The following is a 14,923-nucleotide window of genomic DNA, read 5'->3' as shown; positions in this document are numbered from 1 at the left end:
GATGACGCCGGACTTTCGACTTTACACCTGGTGCAGCTGGGTTGTTCTTATATGTGAGTGGAGATTTTTTTGCGGGGAGGGCTTCTGTTTTCTCCGATCTGAGTTCACCTCTGTTATAGCGCGTCTTTATTTGAAAACAGCACTTTCCGATTGGGGCGAGCGTGAATGCGACTGAGAAAATAAAACTTAATAAAAAAATGGTAACTTTGACAAGCACTATAAATTTACAGTGGTTGTTACAGACGTAAATCAAATGTATGTTTTTATTGTATAATATTAACAATAATAGCAGCTCTCTACTCAAAACAGTTAACTTGAGAAGCTGCCAGCATCAAACCCAGAAGCTCTTGATTGGGAGTCAGCAGTTCCTAGCTTTGCACCCCGCAAGCTGTCGCATCAAGCGCCTACTGTAACCTGCTTTCTTTTTTCTTCAGTTATATTCTTGAATAAAACCACACTTGTTTTGTTATACTTGTACTTTTTGTGAAAGTGTTTATTTCATATTTGTATGTCAGGCTTCACACATTATACATTTCATGTCCACATTTTTTCAATTATTACTAAAATATGAAAACGTTTCTGTGTTAATTACGTTTTACACAGATTGTTGTTGACACAGAACACACATGAAATGTATGTATTCCAAATGATGATGTACTATTTTACCCTATAAAGTTCCAACACTTCCTTTGAAGATAAACACTGAGCACTAAGAAACTTCTTTGCAAAATGAACTGCAGCGGTGGGCGGGGGGATGGGATACAAGGCTGCTTGCTGTTAACTGACACATTTACAGGACAAAAGACACATATGGAGAAGTGAGAATGGATTTAAGGTGGGCCGGATTTACGAGTTTTCTTGTGGCTTATATGTTAAGTAGGCTTTACATTTGGCAGCAAAATTAATTTAAGGTTTATTACACAACATGTTTTTTATTGTAGAGTTGTAATCAGTTTGTATGGGCTAAAAACATTTAACAATATAAGAATTCTTTCTGCAAGGCCTATTCCCATTAAACCTACAAATTAATTAAATATTAACACTAGAATCCCTGAAGCCTACAAAAAAATCGCAATGCCAGGCCACCTTAAATTCCGTTGCACCACTTCATCGGTGTCTTTGTTTTGCAAATGTGTCAATCAGCACAGGCAACAAGCAGCCTGCTATCCCATCCCCGGGATGGACGCAGCTGAAGTGAGAGACAAAATTCTCAAAGATCAAGTCCGATTATCTGGGTGTATAGTGTAAATGTTATTTGGAATACATACATTTCATGTGTGTTCCATTTCTACAATAATCTGGGTAAATGTAGGATGACAGGAAATGCGAGGCAAGAAATGTTGATCACATAAAAACAGAAATCTTTTTCATGTATGATTGATAAACTGTTGACGTAAAATGTATAATGTGTGAAAACTGAAGTTCAAATATCAAATAAACACTTTCACAAAACAAGTGTGCCTTTATTCAAGAATATAACCAAAGAAAAAGAAATTATTTAATTTATATGTTGCTGTCAATATGTAAAAACCGTACGCCTTTTATCAATTGCATGGCTGGATTAAAGGTAAGAACGGCTGCTTCTAAATCAAGAGGTTTAATCCCGGGTCTTTTGAGTAGTGAGCTGTTATTATTTTTACTATTATATAACAAAAACACATTTGATTTGAGTCTGTAACACCCATTGTAAATCTTTGCTACTTGTAAAAGTTAGTGTTTTTTTTATTCAGTTTTATTCTCTCAGTCACATTCACGTAGTACAACAAACTTGCCTCTCCCACGGTCAGTTGATGACATTAATCTCTATTCTTTTCACAAGAGCAGTGATGACCACAGTTGGTGCTGTGGTTGATACCTGGTCAGAAGTATTTGTTGTACCAGCAATCAAAGATACAGTGACCGCTATCAGCCTACCATGCGGCATTTGCAGTTTGACAACAAAGACACCCGTGCAGAACTTGTGAAATATGACAGATTTGCATGTGCATATGCAATGCTATTCACTATTTAGGAAAAGATCCCAGTCGTCCCACAGGAGAAAGACTTTCCGAGGCTGTGGTCATAAAGCCATTTCTGGACAAAGGCAAAGCCGTAACAACTGACAACTTCTTCACGTTGCTTCGCTGGCTAATAAACTGCTGCACTGCAACACAACTCTGCTTAGCACAATAAAGTGGAACGTCCACCTGCAGCTAAAGTCATTTCAGAACGCGTGCAATTCTCCCTGTTAGTGTTTAGATCGGACACTGCCATGCTGACGGTGTACGCACTCAAAAAGAAACTTATCTACATTCCCAGTACCATGCACTGTAACGTGAAGATTGGGCAAGATCCAAGAAGAAAAAAAAGTGCAAATTACACTTCATGCTCAAATAACATAGCATTTTCAACTAATTGTCTTTTCATGCATGGATGTCTGTACATGCAGGACAGATGCAGAAACAGGTTTGATATTATTCAAGTGGTTACTGGAATATAAAATAAACACTTTTGCAAAGGTATAACGAAACAAGTACGCTTTTACTCAAGAATAAAACTAAATTAAAAAATATTCAAGCAACAACAAGATACCAAGAAGGCATGATTCACCTGAGTTTGTGTGTCTGCTTATATCCCTTCAGCAATATCTTTCACAAGTAGCAAGACTTTACACCGGCTGTTACAGACTCAAAACAAATGTATGTTTTTATTATACAATAGTAATAATAACGATAGATAGATAGATAGAGATAGGATAGATAGATAGTAATATTAAATTAAAGAGTAATAAAACTGCAGGTAAAACAGACAGTAACTTTGTATAATGTTAAGGTCTACCCCCCCGGGTGGAATTGAAGAGTCGCGTAGTGTGGGGGAAGAACGATCTCCTCAGTCTGTCAGTGGAGCAGGACAGTGACAGAGGTCTGTCGCTGAAGCTGCTCCTCTGCCTGGAGATGACACTGTTCAGTGGATTCTCCATGATTGACAGAAGCCTGCTCAGGGCCCGTCGCTCTGCCACAGATGTTAAACTGACCAGCTTCATTCCTACAATAGAGCCTACCTTCCTCATAAGTTTATCCAGGTGTGAGGTGTCCTTTATGCTGCCTCCCCAGCACACCACTGCATAGAAGAGGGCACTCGCCACAACCATCTGGTAGAACATCTGCAGCATCTTATTGCAGATGTTGAAGGACGCCAACCTACTAAGGAAGTATAGTCGGCTCTGACCTTTCTTACACAGAGCATCAGTATTGGCAGTCCAGTCCAATTTATCATCCAGCTGCACTCCCAGGTATTTATAGGTTTGTACCCTCTTCACACAGTCTCTTCACGGGGTCTATGAAGGGCCTGGGCCTCCTAAAATCCACCACCAGTTCCTTGGTTTTGCTGGTGTTCAGGTGTAAGTGGTTTGAGTCGCACCATTTAACAAAGCCCTTGATTAGCTTCCTATACTCCTCCTCCTGCCCACTCCTGATGCAGCCCACAATAGCAGTGTCGTCAGCGAACTTTTGCACGTGGCAGGACTCCGAATCATATTGGAAGTCTGATATATATATAGGCTGAACAGGACTGGAGAAAGTACAGTCCCCTGCAGCGCTCCTGTGTTGCTGACCACAATGTCAGACCTGCAGTTCCCGAGACGCACATACTGAGGTCTGTCTGTAAGATAGTCCACGATCCATGCCACCAGGTGTGAATCTACTCCCATCTCTGTCAGCTTGTCCCTAAGGAGCAGAGGTTGGATGGTGTTGAAGGCGCTAGAGAAGTCCAAAAACATAATTCTTACAGCACAACTGCCTCTGTCCAAGTGGGAGAGGGATTGGTGTAGCATATAGATGATGGCATCCTCCGCTCCCACCTTCTCCTGGTATGCGAACAGCAGAGGGTCGAGGGCGTGGCGGACCTGTGGCCTCAGGTGGTGAAGCAGCAGCTGCTCCATGGTCTTCATCACATGTGACGTCAAAGCAACAGGCCGGAAGTCATTCAGCTCACTAGGACATGATACCTTTGGAACTGGGGTGATACAAGATGTTTTCCAAAGTCTCGGGACTCTCCCCTGTTCCAGGCTCAGGTTGAAGATGCGCTGTAGAGGACTCCCCAGTTCCAGCGCACAGGCCTTCAGCAGTTGTGGCGATACCCCATCTGGACCTGCTGCTTTGCTGGCACAAAGTCTCCTCTGCTCTCTTCTCATTTGCGCTGTTGTAATTGTGGTTGTAACTACTCATAACGTTAAACTCAGGGAAGACCCGGGATTGAACCCGCAGCCTCTTGATTTAGAAGCAGCCATTCTTACCTCTATACCAGCCATAAAACTGATATCTGGGCTTTGTTTTTACATATTGACAGCAATATCTAAATTGAATAATTTTTTTTTTCTTTGGTTATATTCTTGAATAAAGGTACGTCAACATTTTATCAGTTTCTATAACATGAAAAAAGTTTCTGTTTTATTTGTGTGTTCAACATTTCTTGCCTCGCATTTCCTGTAATGCTACGTTTATCCAGATTGTTGTTGACATGGAACACACATGAAATGTATGCATTCCAAATAATAATGTATAATTTACCTTATACGATTCTAGACACCTCACTCCCAGATAAAGATGTGCGGCAGGTTAGGGTGATAAAGGATAAAGATGGAAATGTACTCACAAGTGAGGAGAAAGTTGAACAGATCAATAGAGTATTTTGAATGAAGAGAATATGAGAGATAGAAGGCAGGATGATGGGGAAAGAGTGAATCAGGAAGTGCAAAGGATCAGCAAGGAGGAAGTACGGACTGGTACGAAGAGGATGAATGGAAAGACTGTTGCTCCAGATGATATACCTGTGGAAGCACGGAAGTGTTTAGAAGAGATAGAAGTGGAGTTTTAACCAGATTGTTTAATGCAATCTTGGAAAGTGAGAGGATGCCTGAGGAGTGGAGAAGAAGTGTACTAGTACCAATTTTTAAGAATAAGGGTGATGTGTAGAACTGTAGTAACTACAGAGGAACAAAACTGATGAGCCACAGCATGAAGTTATGGGAAAGAATAGTAGAAGCTTGGTTAAGAAGGGAGGTGATGATTAGTAAGAAGCAGCATGGTTTCATGCTGGGACAGAGCACTACAGATGCAATGTTTGCTCTGAGAATGTTGATGGAGAAGTATAGAGAAGGCCAGAAGGAGTTGCATTATGTCTTTGTGGACCTAGAGAAAGCATATGTCAGGGTGCCTATAGAGGAGTTGTGGTACTGTATGAGGAAGTCAGGAGTGCTAGAGAAGTATGCAAGAGTGGTACAGGATATGTACAAGGGAAGTGTGACAATGGTGAGATCTGTGGTAGGAATGACGGATGCATTCAAGGTTGAGGTGGGATTACATCAGGGATCAGCCTTTTCTTATTTGCAATGGTAATGGACAAGTTGACAGGTGAGATTAGACAGGATTCCCCATTAACTATGATGTTTACAGATGATATTGTGATATGTAGTGAGAGTAGGGAGCAAGTCAAGGAGACCCTGGAAAGGTGGAGATATGCTCTAGAGAGGAGAGGAATGAAGGTCAGCAGAAACAAGACAGAATAGATGTGTGTAAATGAGAGGGAGGTCAAAGGAATGGCGAGGGTGCAGAGAGTAGACTTGGAAGAGGTGGGTTAGTTTAAATACTTGGGATCAACAGTACTGAGTAATGGGGAGTGTGGAGTGGATGAAGAAGAGCGTCAGGAATGATTTGTGATAGACGGGTACCAGCAAGAGTGAAAGGGATGGTCTTAAAAGACGGTAGTGGAGAGGGTGGCACTGACAAAAAAACAGAAGGCAGAGCTGAACGTGGCAGAGTTAAAGATGTTCTGATTTGCATTAGGTGTAACGAGGATGGACAGAATTAGAGATTAATACATTGGATAGTAAGTTCAGGTTTGATGGTTGGGAGACAGTCAAAGAGGCGAGATTGCTTTGGTCTGGACATGTGCAGAGGACAGATGCTGGGTATATTGGAAGAAGAATGTTAAGGATAGAGCTTCCAGGCAAGAGGAAAAGAGGAAGGCCTAAGAGAAGGTTTACAGATGTGGTGAGAGAGGACATGAAAGTAGTGGGTGTAATGGAGCAAGATGACAGGAAGATATGGAAAAAGATGATCCAAAGTGACGATCCCTAACAGAAGCAGACGAAAGAAGAAGATTTTCAAAATTTCATTCAAAATGTACATTTTCAGAGAAAAGTACAAAACAAGAAACTAATGAAGGTCACAGACCAGATTGTTTCCTATAATGAACAACTTAAAGGAAAAGTTTTAAGTTATTCTTTCACAATCATATATATTAATTTGCCACATAAAACTGTGTTCTAAAATGATATAGATTTTTTTATAGATTTTAAAAGTACTTTGTTCTTGCAGTTTACAATGGGTCTGTGAGGTACAGGGGTCCATTGGTGAATGAAAAAAAAAACTTTAAACTTACCAACTACGCACACTTTGAAGTACCAAGGGTTTTGATCCAAGAAAACATGCCTTCCGTGTTTCTGAGGTATCCTTGTGATAATGAAAGGAAACGGGAAATAATTTATCACAGACTCTTGGAACTATTTTTCTTGAGGTATGAATACATTTCCTGTTCACTTATTCTCTAATTGATACTGCTGTGGAGTTATGACAACCCAAACAAGCCCCCTATGCCAAGCTTTGTTCTGCATATGATCCTACTTTTACTTCTGTAATTTTGTTTCTTCAGTTATGTTCTGCCATGGCTTTTAACAACAAACAGGTACATGCCAAAATCATATAATTATTTTTTTTAATAAGCTGTGCCTCTTTTCACCATTTATATTCTGTGTTGTTATGTTGCATAGCCTACAGAGCGAGATTCGCACTAAATAGCAGTGTATTTAAAACAGCACATACTTAGGTTTTTGATTGTACTTTTGCACAAATAACAATAAATTTGAAACAAACAAATTACACTGCATTAGATTTTTAGTAAGTCTTTATTTTAGATTTTTAAAAATGCTAAGTCACATGCACATTTCGGTGGTGTGTTTGGTGCATGAAAGATAAAATAAACACTCAGAAAATGAAACTGGCAGAGTGTGCAATAGAACAGACTAAAGTACCAAAAATCAATTATCATTTTTTTTTAATGCATGACAGGACACTCTTGCTGAAGGATACAGTAAAAAAAAGGAAATATGATGATGTATTTGAGTGAGTAAACTCGCTGACACCCACTTACTCCAATCATTCCGTAAATGCATGGGGAGAACATGTAAAACTAATGCAGACCCTAATGCTGTAAGGCAGGAATAACAGCTCTCTGCTAACCCTATGCACAAAAATGTAATAGTGTGCTTTTGCCCTGCAATGGGCTGGTGCCCTGTCCAGGGGTTGTTCCTGCCTTATGTACAATGCTTGTTGGCATACACTCCAGCTGCTCTGCCACCCAGCCTTGGATAAGTGGGTTGGATGAATTAATGGATGCCTATAACATTAGTTTAGTTCTTGTCACTTAATTGTATGCCGTGTGCAAGCACCCTCTCATTGAGGCACACACATGCGTTATCAATTTAATGACTGTAGGCATTACCTTTACAACAGAACTAAGCTTCAATATATTGAAAGAACATACGCAATTGTAAGTGTGTCTTTGTCAGTTATTATTGTCTAGCTGTCTACAGAAAAGACATAGCAATTCAGAACTGGGCATCAACATTGAACAATGTCAATAATGGCATGTGGGGGTGACTTTCCAAGGTGAAACCATGCCCCTGGCACCAAGTAGGTCTTCCCTGTCTCACAGGCTACAACAAGGACATTCTCCTGGGGGCTGAAACAGTGCCAAGGAGGAAGAACCACCAGGTAGTTGGTAACATGAAGTGCACAGCTGGTCTCCTTTTAAAATGGCTGAATGATGCAACAATGCTTTTGCTTTTTTACCTTCCTAAAACAAAATGGATATACTGCTTTCAATATGTGTGAAATATCAAGATGTGGATCGATACTCAATAACATTTTTGGACTGAAAAAAATGATATTCGGTAAGTTTAATACTTTCATTATAATGGGCCTCTGGTATCTATAAACTCCATTATAAACCGCAAGAGTGAGCTAGTTATTTTTAAAAATGTATAAAGTTCACTTCACTTAAGAACACAATTTCATTTGGCAAACTAATATATATCATAATTGTAAAGAAATAACTTTGACTTGAAAAATACCAAACTTATCCTTTAATGAGTATTTTCTGATTAACAGGGAGAAGCAGAGATGTGAAAAGATGCTTTAAGCAAAACATCACTTGTTGAACTAACATTTGTGAACATATCATTCAAAAGATGATACATTTAATGGACTGATTTTTGCAGACAACATTTGAAAAGTGTGAAGAAAAAAAAAGCTAACACATCCTCTGGCTAGGTGACCTGCTGTCACAGTAGCTTAACATCCTAGTAATGTCTTTAGACTTCGGTCTTCAATACCAAGGTGTGCTTTGGAGTATTATGCAAACAGTCAATTCAGCAAGACAAAAATAACATTATTAGATTGATAATACTTTATTGGTCCCAGGTGGTAAGTTCAGCAAATGCCCCTTGCAAAATAGTGGGTCAATAAAACTTTTCAAATTAAACTAAACTGCATGTAGAATAAATTTGGAGTATAAAACCAGAATACCCAGCGAAAAACACACCCAACCACTCTCCAAAATTCAACCACCAATTCCCGTCTGAATTACTGATGGGCTAAAACTTGAGAAGGAACACGTTGCTTTGATTGATACAATCAGTTTTTATACGTAGTACTAATATTTACATTTTTATAGTTTCAGGTTTATGTGCAGCTATAGTCCATTGCATTCTACAACTGCATCTGAGAAATTAGTTGAGATAATCAACTGCTGCTCTTGGTTTGATTACTTCATAGTTCATGCCACTTAAGTTGTTTCCAAAAGTTGCAGAGTATTCCTTGTACTTGCATGTATAATAATATGGTGTATCTCAAGTTTCAATGCTGGACTAAGCACTTTAAACTGATTAAACCTTAACCTCATCTAATTTCTAAATGCTAAGGGCTGCCTTTTCCAGCTTACAAACACTGCAAAATTAAGATGCATTTATAATATGCAGGATTGTATGAGGTTAGTTCATTCATTCTTATCAAGCACCATTGACAATGGTAATGCTTTTTGTTAAACCCCACTCTTAACACTACAGTTAATTGAAAACAGGGCAGGAAGGATCATTTCTGGAACTAAAACACTGCTCCCGTTGTTCAATATCTCCACTACGATCTAGTTTAGAGCGTAATATGCTCCCATTACATTAATGACAGAAAAATACTGTTAATTAATCACAAAAAACAGGCACTCATGAATAGATAAAGTATTCCGAATTGTACTTTTAAGTCAAGCTTGTAAGACCCGAAACTATACACTTTTAAACCACTTCATTCAATACTATCTTACCGAAAAATTACTCAAGCCGACTTTATACCAGTCAATACAGAGTAAACGATTCCGAATTGTACTTTTAAGTCAAGCTTGTATGACTCGCAACCATACATTTTTTAATCCGTTTCATTCAATAGTGCCTACCGAAAGATTACTCAAGCCGACCTTTTACCAGTCAATACAGAGTAAACAAGTACAGTATTCAAAAATAATATTGTATGATGTGTGGGGAAAGTAGACAACACGTAAACCGACACGGTGGGAGACAAAGTCCCAGGAGCGGTTCTGGTAGGACCGTACAACGGAAAGACTCTACGAACCGTGCCTCCTAGTTTACAGATCCGTCTTCAACAAAACATTCGACACATTCCAATTGTTCACACTGGATCTTTCGTGCATTCGATCCTGTTTCTCCTCTGTTCAACAGAATTATTCCATTTTAAATTTGAGTAATTTCAATAAATCACACTTACCGGCAGTAAAGAGTGTAAACAACCCTTCCACCGCTGCAACACGAGTTAAAATATTACTCTTTAGAAAACGCAACAGATTCGCATTCACCACGGTCTAAATGTTCACTTTTTCATGTTGGCTATGGCAATTGACCTCATAACAACTGTACACCACGTGGGAAATCTCACACATCCCAGAATGCAATGCACAACTCGTGTTATGGCGTCACAACGTCCACTTAAAGCTAAGTCTCTTACGCAATAGACTGAAAGTATTGTGCTAAGAGTAAGTTCCATTCTTAGTTGTTATGCTGCTGCGTATTAACCGTTGCTTCACTGATGATAAATTTAATGCTGTGTTTAGACCGCGGCACTGAAGTAACACTTTTTTTCAATCACAATATATCAAAATCAACAGCTGCTGCTCTCCAGAGGTAACATCTTTGTCTCTTTGGTTACTGTGCTTGGAGTAACTCTTGAGTAGTATTGCAAAGTTCAAAATAATATACTGGAAATAATAGCTATACTACTGATTATATCATAAATACAGTACTGTATAGTGATGGCATGCCACATTTATTATAATTCATGTATTATGACATTTGTCATTTATTAATGAGTGACATTTAATGTCAGTCTGTATCGACTAAATGTAAGCCATTGTAGTGGACTAGAAAAAGCAAGGGTTTCCAAAAATGAGGGACAAAACAGAATCACAGCCAAGCATGACTTTATAGAGCACCACACCAACGAGCAACTTCCAGTTTCAATGGAAGATTATGAAATTTACCAAAAAAGTTTAATAGCACAGGAGGTGCGCGTTAAGTCTTTATTTCAAGAAAAAATGAAAGTTCTCAAAAATAAGCAAAAGTAACGCCGTGCTGAAATTGTGTTAAAAAACTGAAAGGCGCAGAAGGTCAGAGGAACATTTTTTCTCAAGGTGCTAAAGATATGTAGTTTCCAGTTTGGTTAAAATATACATTAACTGGTCATTAGCTGGTACATTTTTGTAACAATTCTTTAATACTGTAACTTTATTCGTGTATTTATCTGGATTATCATGTAAACTAAGGCAAACAAATGCCCTGTAACCTAGTTTGTCATATAATAGTCACTGCCTGTCTTTATTAGCTGTATTTTAGACTAAATGCACTATTCACTCTGAGCAATAAATAGTCAACAATTAAACTGAATATGCATCACCTTTTATTACAGGATACCACTTTTAAATTTAACAACTGTGTGTAGGGATTCAGACTATCTCAGAATGTTATTGCAGATATCATAAAGCACGTATTAATAATTTTGAGATGTCTGGAAACGAACTTAAACACCTGAACAGCTGAGCTGCTTTAAGGATATTTCTCTTTGAGATTTCTTTAAATGTTAATTTGACGTCCAATATATACCAGCAGATGGCACTATCAGTCCTGATGACTGAATATATCCCTTAAAATTTAGATTTACCTGTAAACTTTTTTTTTATTAATAGTGCCTCCTGTGGTAATAATCTACAAAATCATTTTGCTGAAAACAAAGTCTGGAGGATTAAGAGTTTTTTAGTGGCAACATTTATCACTTTTGATAAAGCAGAATTAAGTTAATGCCCCCCTGAAAAATAAAATTAAAAAAGCAAACCATGCTTTGCATGTCATCTAGCATCATATAATCACTTTATATCTGACAAGAATTTAATTTAATTTACATTTAAACAGATATCTATTTGCTTATCCATTCAGTATCAAACCTACTTGATCCAGGTAAGGGTTTCAAAGTTCTGAGCCTACAGAAGTGATATCAGACATACTGTAAGTCTTTTAAATGTAGTCTTTTTTAATTTCTTTTCTCCTTAAAGTGTGTGTATGTGGGGTGGGGTGAGGGATAGAGTGATGATTGGCTCTTACAAAAGCAAATTGCAGAGACCTGTGATTATGAAAAATAGTAATGAGAAATGAAGAAATCTAAACAAGGCTTTTCACACATTTTTGTAACAAATTTGTGTTTGTTAGAATACCCAGAGGAGGCTAGATGGTCTTTTAACCTTGAAACCCCTAGTGGTTTATTTTCTCTGGTGCCTGCAACAGACAGTTTTTTTATTTTTATTTTTTTTTACCTTTCCATCCTGGCCATCTGACCATACGATTTGTTTGTTTATCTGGACGTTTAGAGTCTTAGTTATACAATCTTAATTTTTTTTTCATAAATTATTGCTCTTTAGTGTTTTACCTTTTTTATATAATCCTTTGTGATGTATCTATTATTAATATGAATTGCTTTGAGCTAACGTTGTGTATGAATTTATGCTCTGTAAATAAACTGTTGTAGTTAAAGGCAATAACAATAAGAATCAAGAGATTTTTTGCCAAATTATAGAGAGATTGCTAAACTCAAAACCATGATTAAAACTAGAAGATTTTGACCAAGGTATTCTTGTGTGTATCTCCTACATCTTTCAAAGTAGTTTCATCATGCACCAGTCGTATATATAACATTCCATGGTTTTGTGGGTCACATTGTATTTGCATAATGTGGGTCTTAGCTACCAGAACCCACAATATGGTGGTGACTGTACAAAGAAAAACAGATTATGTGTTGATATGTCACTGTCATAATGGTACAATTACAAACAAGTGAAAAAATGAAAGTGAAAAAATAATATTGTGTTTCTGCCAACCAAAAGGACAAGACAGTAGTGCTGTTAAATGACAGGATTTTGCCTTTGTCACACCCCTGGCACTCCAGCCACTGTAAAAATTTAATGCAGCTCTGTAACAACAGAGAAGACTCCTTTTTGCTCTCCATGGTAATAGTTTTGCTGCAGCTGCCTACAGGAAGGCTACTCGCATTATGAAGGGGATGGGGGAAAGTCCTCAGGAGCGTCATCCCCAGAAGAGTAAATGGGGTCAGACCTGTTGGGGATCCAAAATGGAGTAGTGCTAAAGTGGCACCTGCTGCACAGCAGCTCTTGGGCCCTAATATGAGGCGGCCCATCCGGGTATGCACATGGAATGTCTTGTCTCTCTGGCATGACGACCATCTTCCTCTGCTGTTGGAGGATCTTCGTAGACTCTGCATATAAGTGGCAGCACTCTCTGATGGGTGCAGACCTGGGACTGGCTAGATCACTGTAGGTGGCTACACTTTTTATTGGTCTGGTCACTCTGATGGCTGACATACACAGGGAGCAGCTGTTGTTGTGGTGTCCAATGTCATTCCTTTCAATGAGCATATTATGAGATTCTAGTTAAGGCACTTTCTGGGTGCCTTGTCTATTGTCTCAGTGTATGCTCTGACTGTGGTGAGTGATGTCTTGGTGAGGGAGACATTCTATTTGCAGCTTCACTAGGTGGTTGTTGGGTGCCTGTGAGGTGACACTCTTCTGGTCATGGGTGATTTCAATGCAACCACTGGTGCTGACAGGGCTGGCTATGGGGATTGTCTTGGACCCCATGGGTCTGGAGTCCATGGTAAAAGTGGCTCCATGTTCTTTGACTTTGCAAAAGGTCAGGGGCTGCGGATTGCTGGATCCTGGTTCCAGCGCCATGAGGTGCATCGTTGGACTTGGTACTCCAATACTGGTGGTGTGATGAAGGAGAAAGATACCATCCTCACAGGCAGATGCTGCAGGCTCCCACAGAACTGCAGGATTAGAAAAGTGCCAGGTTTGTGAATTCTGACCACAGATTTGTTGTTGCTATTTTGAAGATCCAGCTTAGGTCCAGTAGGCTATTGCCTACTAGGAGAATGGACCTGGCCAGACTCCAAGATTAGGTTGTTTGTAATAAGGTTTCACACAATTTGTGTGAGGAGTTTGTAGACTTGGGTGTGACTGCAGATCCTAATGTGATGAGGGGGAACCTTCCATGACAAGACCTTAAAGGTGCTGAGGGTTATGTTGGTGTTGCCAGTGTTCCCAGAAGGAGGCATTTCATCTCGCAGAGCACCCTGGATATTATCGAGAGGACTCATAGAGCTTAGCTTGATGGCAGCTCCGGTCTGTACTGAGAACTGAGAAGGACAGCTACAAGGGCACTGAGGGCAAATAAGGAGGCATTTGTTAGAGGAATCTGTGAGCTGCCAGGGGGGTTGCCAATCAGGATCCCAAGCTGTTTCATTGTTTGGTGGGTGTGACAACATGCTGTGCCAGTGCATGCTCCCCCACCTGTCCTGACCTGACACCCCTGGCTTCACCTTTTAAACCATTTTTGTTTCTTTTCTGTTAGTTTTTCTTTTTTTATTTATTATTATCAGTTTAATTTGCAGCTATGCATGACAGGGTTTAGTATAAAATTAGTACTCTTAGGCATGGAGTTTTTGAAATGAAAATTCTGGTGGGGCATACCATAACTTTCCTATATGTATGAAGACTTACTGTATCTAATGTAAACATTAACTTACCTGTGTGAGATAAATGTTTTTTCTAATATTTTAGCATCCTAAGGTTTTAAGTTCATGTTGTTCTTATTTGCAGCTGTTATATTCCAAAATGCAGCTGTTGTCCTTGTGGAAGTGCCAAAAGACTATTATATAACTTGGCCTTAGACTTTCTTAATATTTCTTAATAGAGTATATGGGATGATTCAATGTGATTTCTGTGTTTATCAGATATACTGTATGCTAATGAAGTTTTATGTAATCATAATATCTTATAAAAGCCTTTGTCTAAAAAAGAAAGTTGGCATAGCTGCATTTTGCTGTATAGACTACATAGGTATGTGTGCTGCACTCCCAATATACAGTATATCTTGTGCTGAATAAAATATGTTGATACATTGCTGAAGTCCTAAGAGTTTTTGTGCACAAGACCTGAATGATGAACTTCCTAACACCCGAGTAATAACATCTGTCCTGTCCCTTTTTGTATGTGAATAGCAAAACATGCAAGTTCATGTACCTTTTACATCACAAAAATATATCAGATAATGGGATGATGGTGCCTGGTCTCTTCTGGCTGGTATTAGATAATTTTGATATCCTCTGATATTATCATCAACTGATAAAATGTTAAGTATAATGCAGGGCTGCAACCATCTGCTGTTCTGGAAAATATATTGGCTATGAGTTGACTAAAC

General features: G+C 38.9%; 1 protein-coding gene across 5 annotated transcripts in view; it reads right to left on the bottom strand.

The window, feature by feature from the left end:
• The window catches only part of LOC120514466 (kynurenine--oxoglutarate transaminase 3-like), a 69,515-nt gene extending 59,464 nt beyond the window's left edge, over positions 1-10,051 (bottom strand). For 2 of the 5 annotated variants that reach the window (XM_039734858.1, XM_039734856.1), the window contains exons 1-2: positions 9,873-10,051; positions 6,421-6,491 (exon numbers count right to left, since the gene is read on the bottom strand). The gene's annotated coding sequence lies outside the window, so the exon portion shown is untranslated. Of the gene's footprint in view, positions 1-2,589; positions 2,645-4,632; positions 4,808-6,420; positions 6,492-9,872 lie in introns of those variants that run through there. The other 3 variants (XM_039734860.1, XM_039734861.1, XM_039734857.1) reach the window with 3 other exon arrangements.
• Positions 10,052-14,923: the final 4,872 nt, after the last annotated feature.

This window comes from Polypterus senegalus, chromosome 14, assembly GCF_016835505.1.
Source record: "Polypterus senegalus isolate Bchr_013 chromosome 14, ASM1683550v1, whole genome shotgun sequence".
NCBI classification, from domain to species: domain Eukaryota; kingdom Metazoa; phylum Chordata; class Cladistia; order Polypteriformes; family Polypteridae; genus Polypterus; species Polypterus senegalus.
This window is presented reverse-complemented; position numbering and strand designations above follow the sequence as displayed.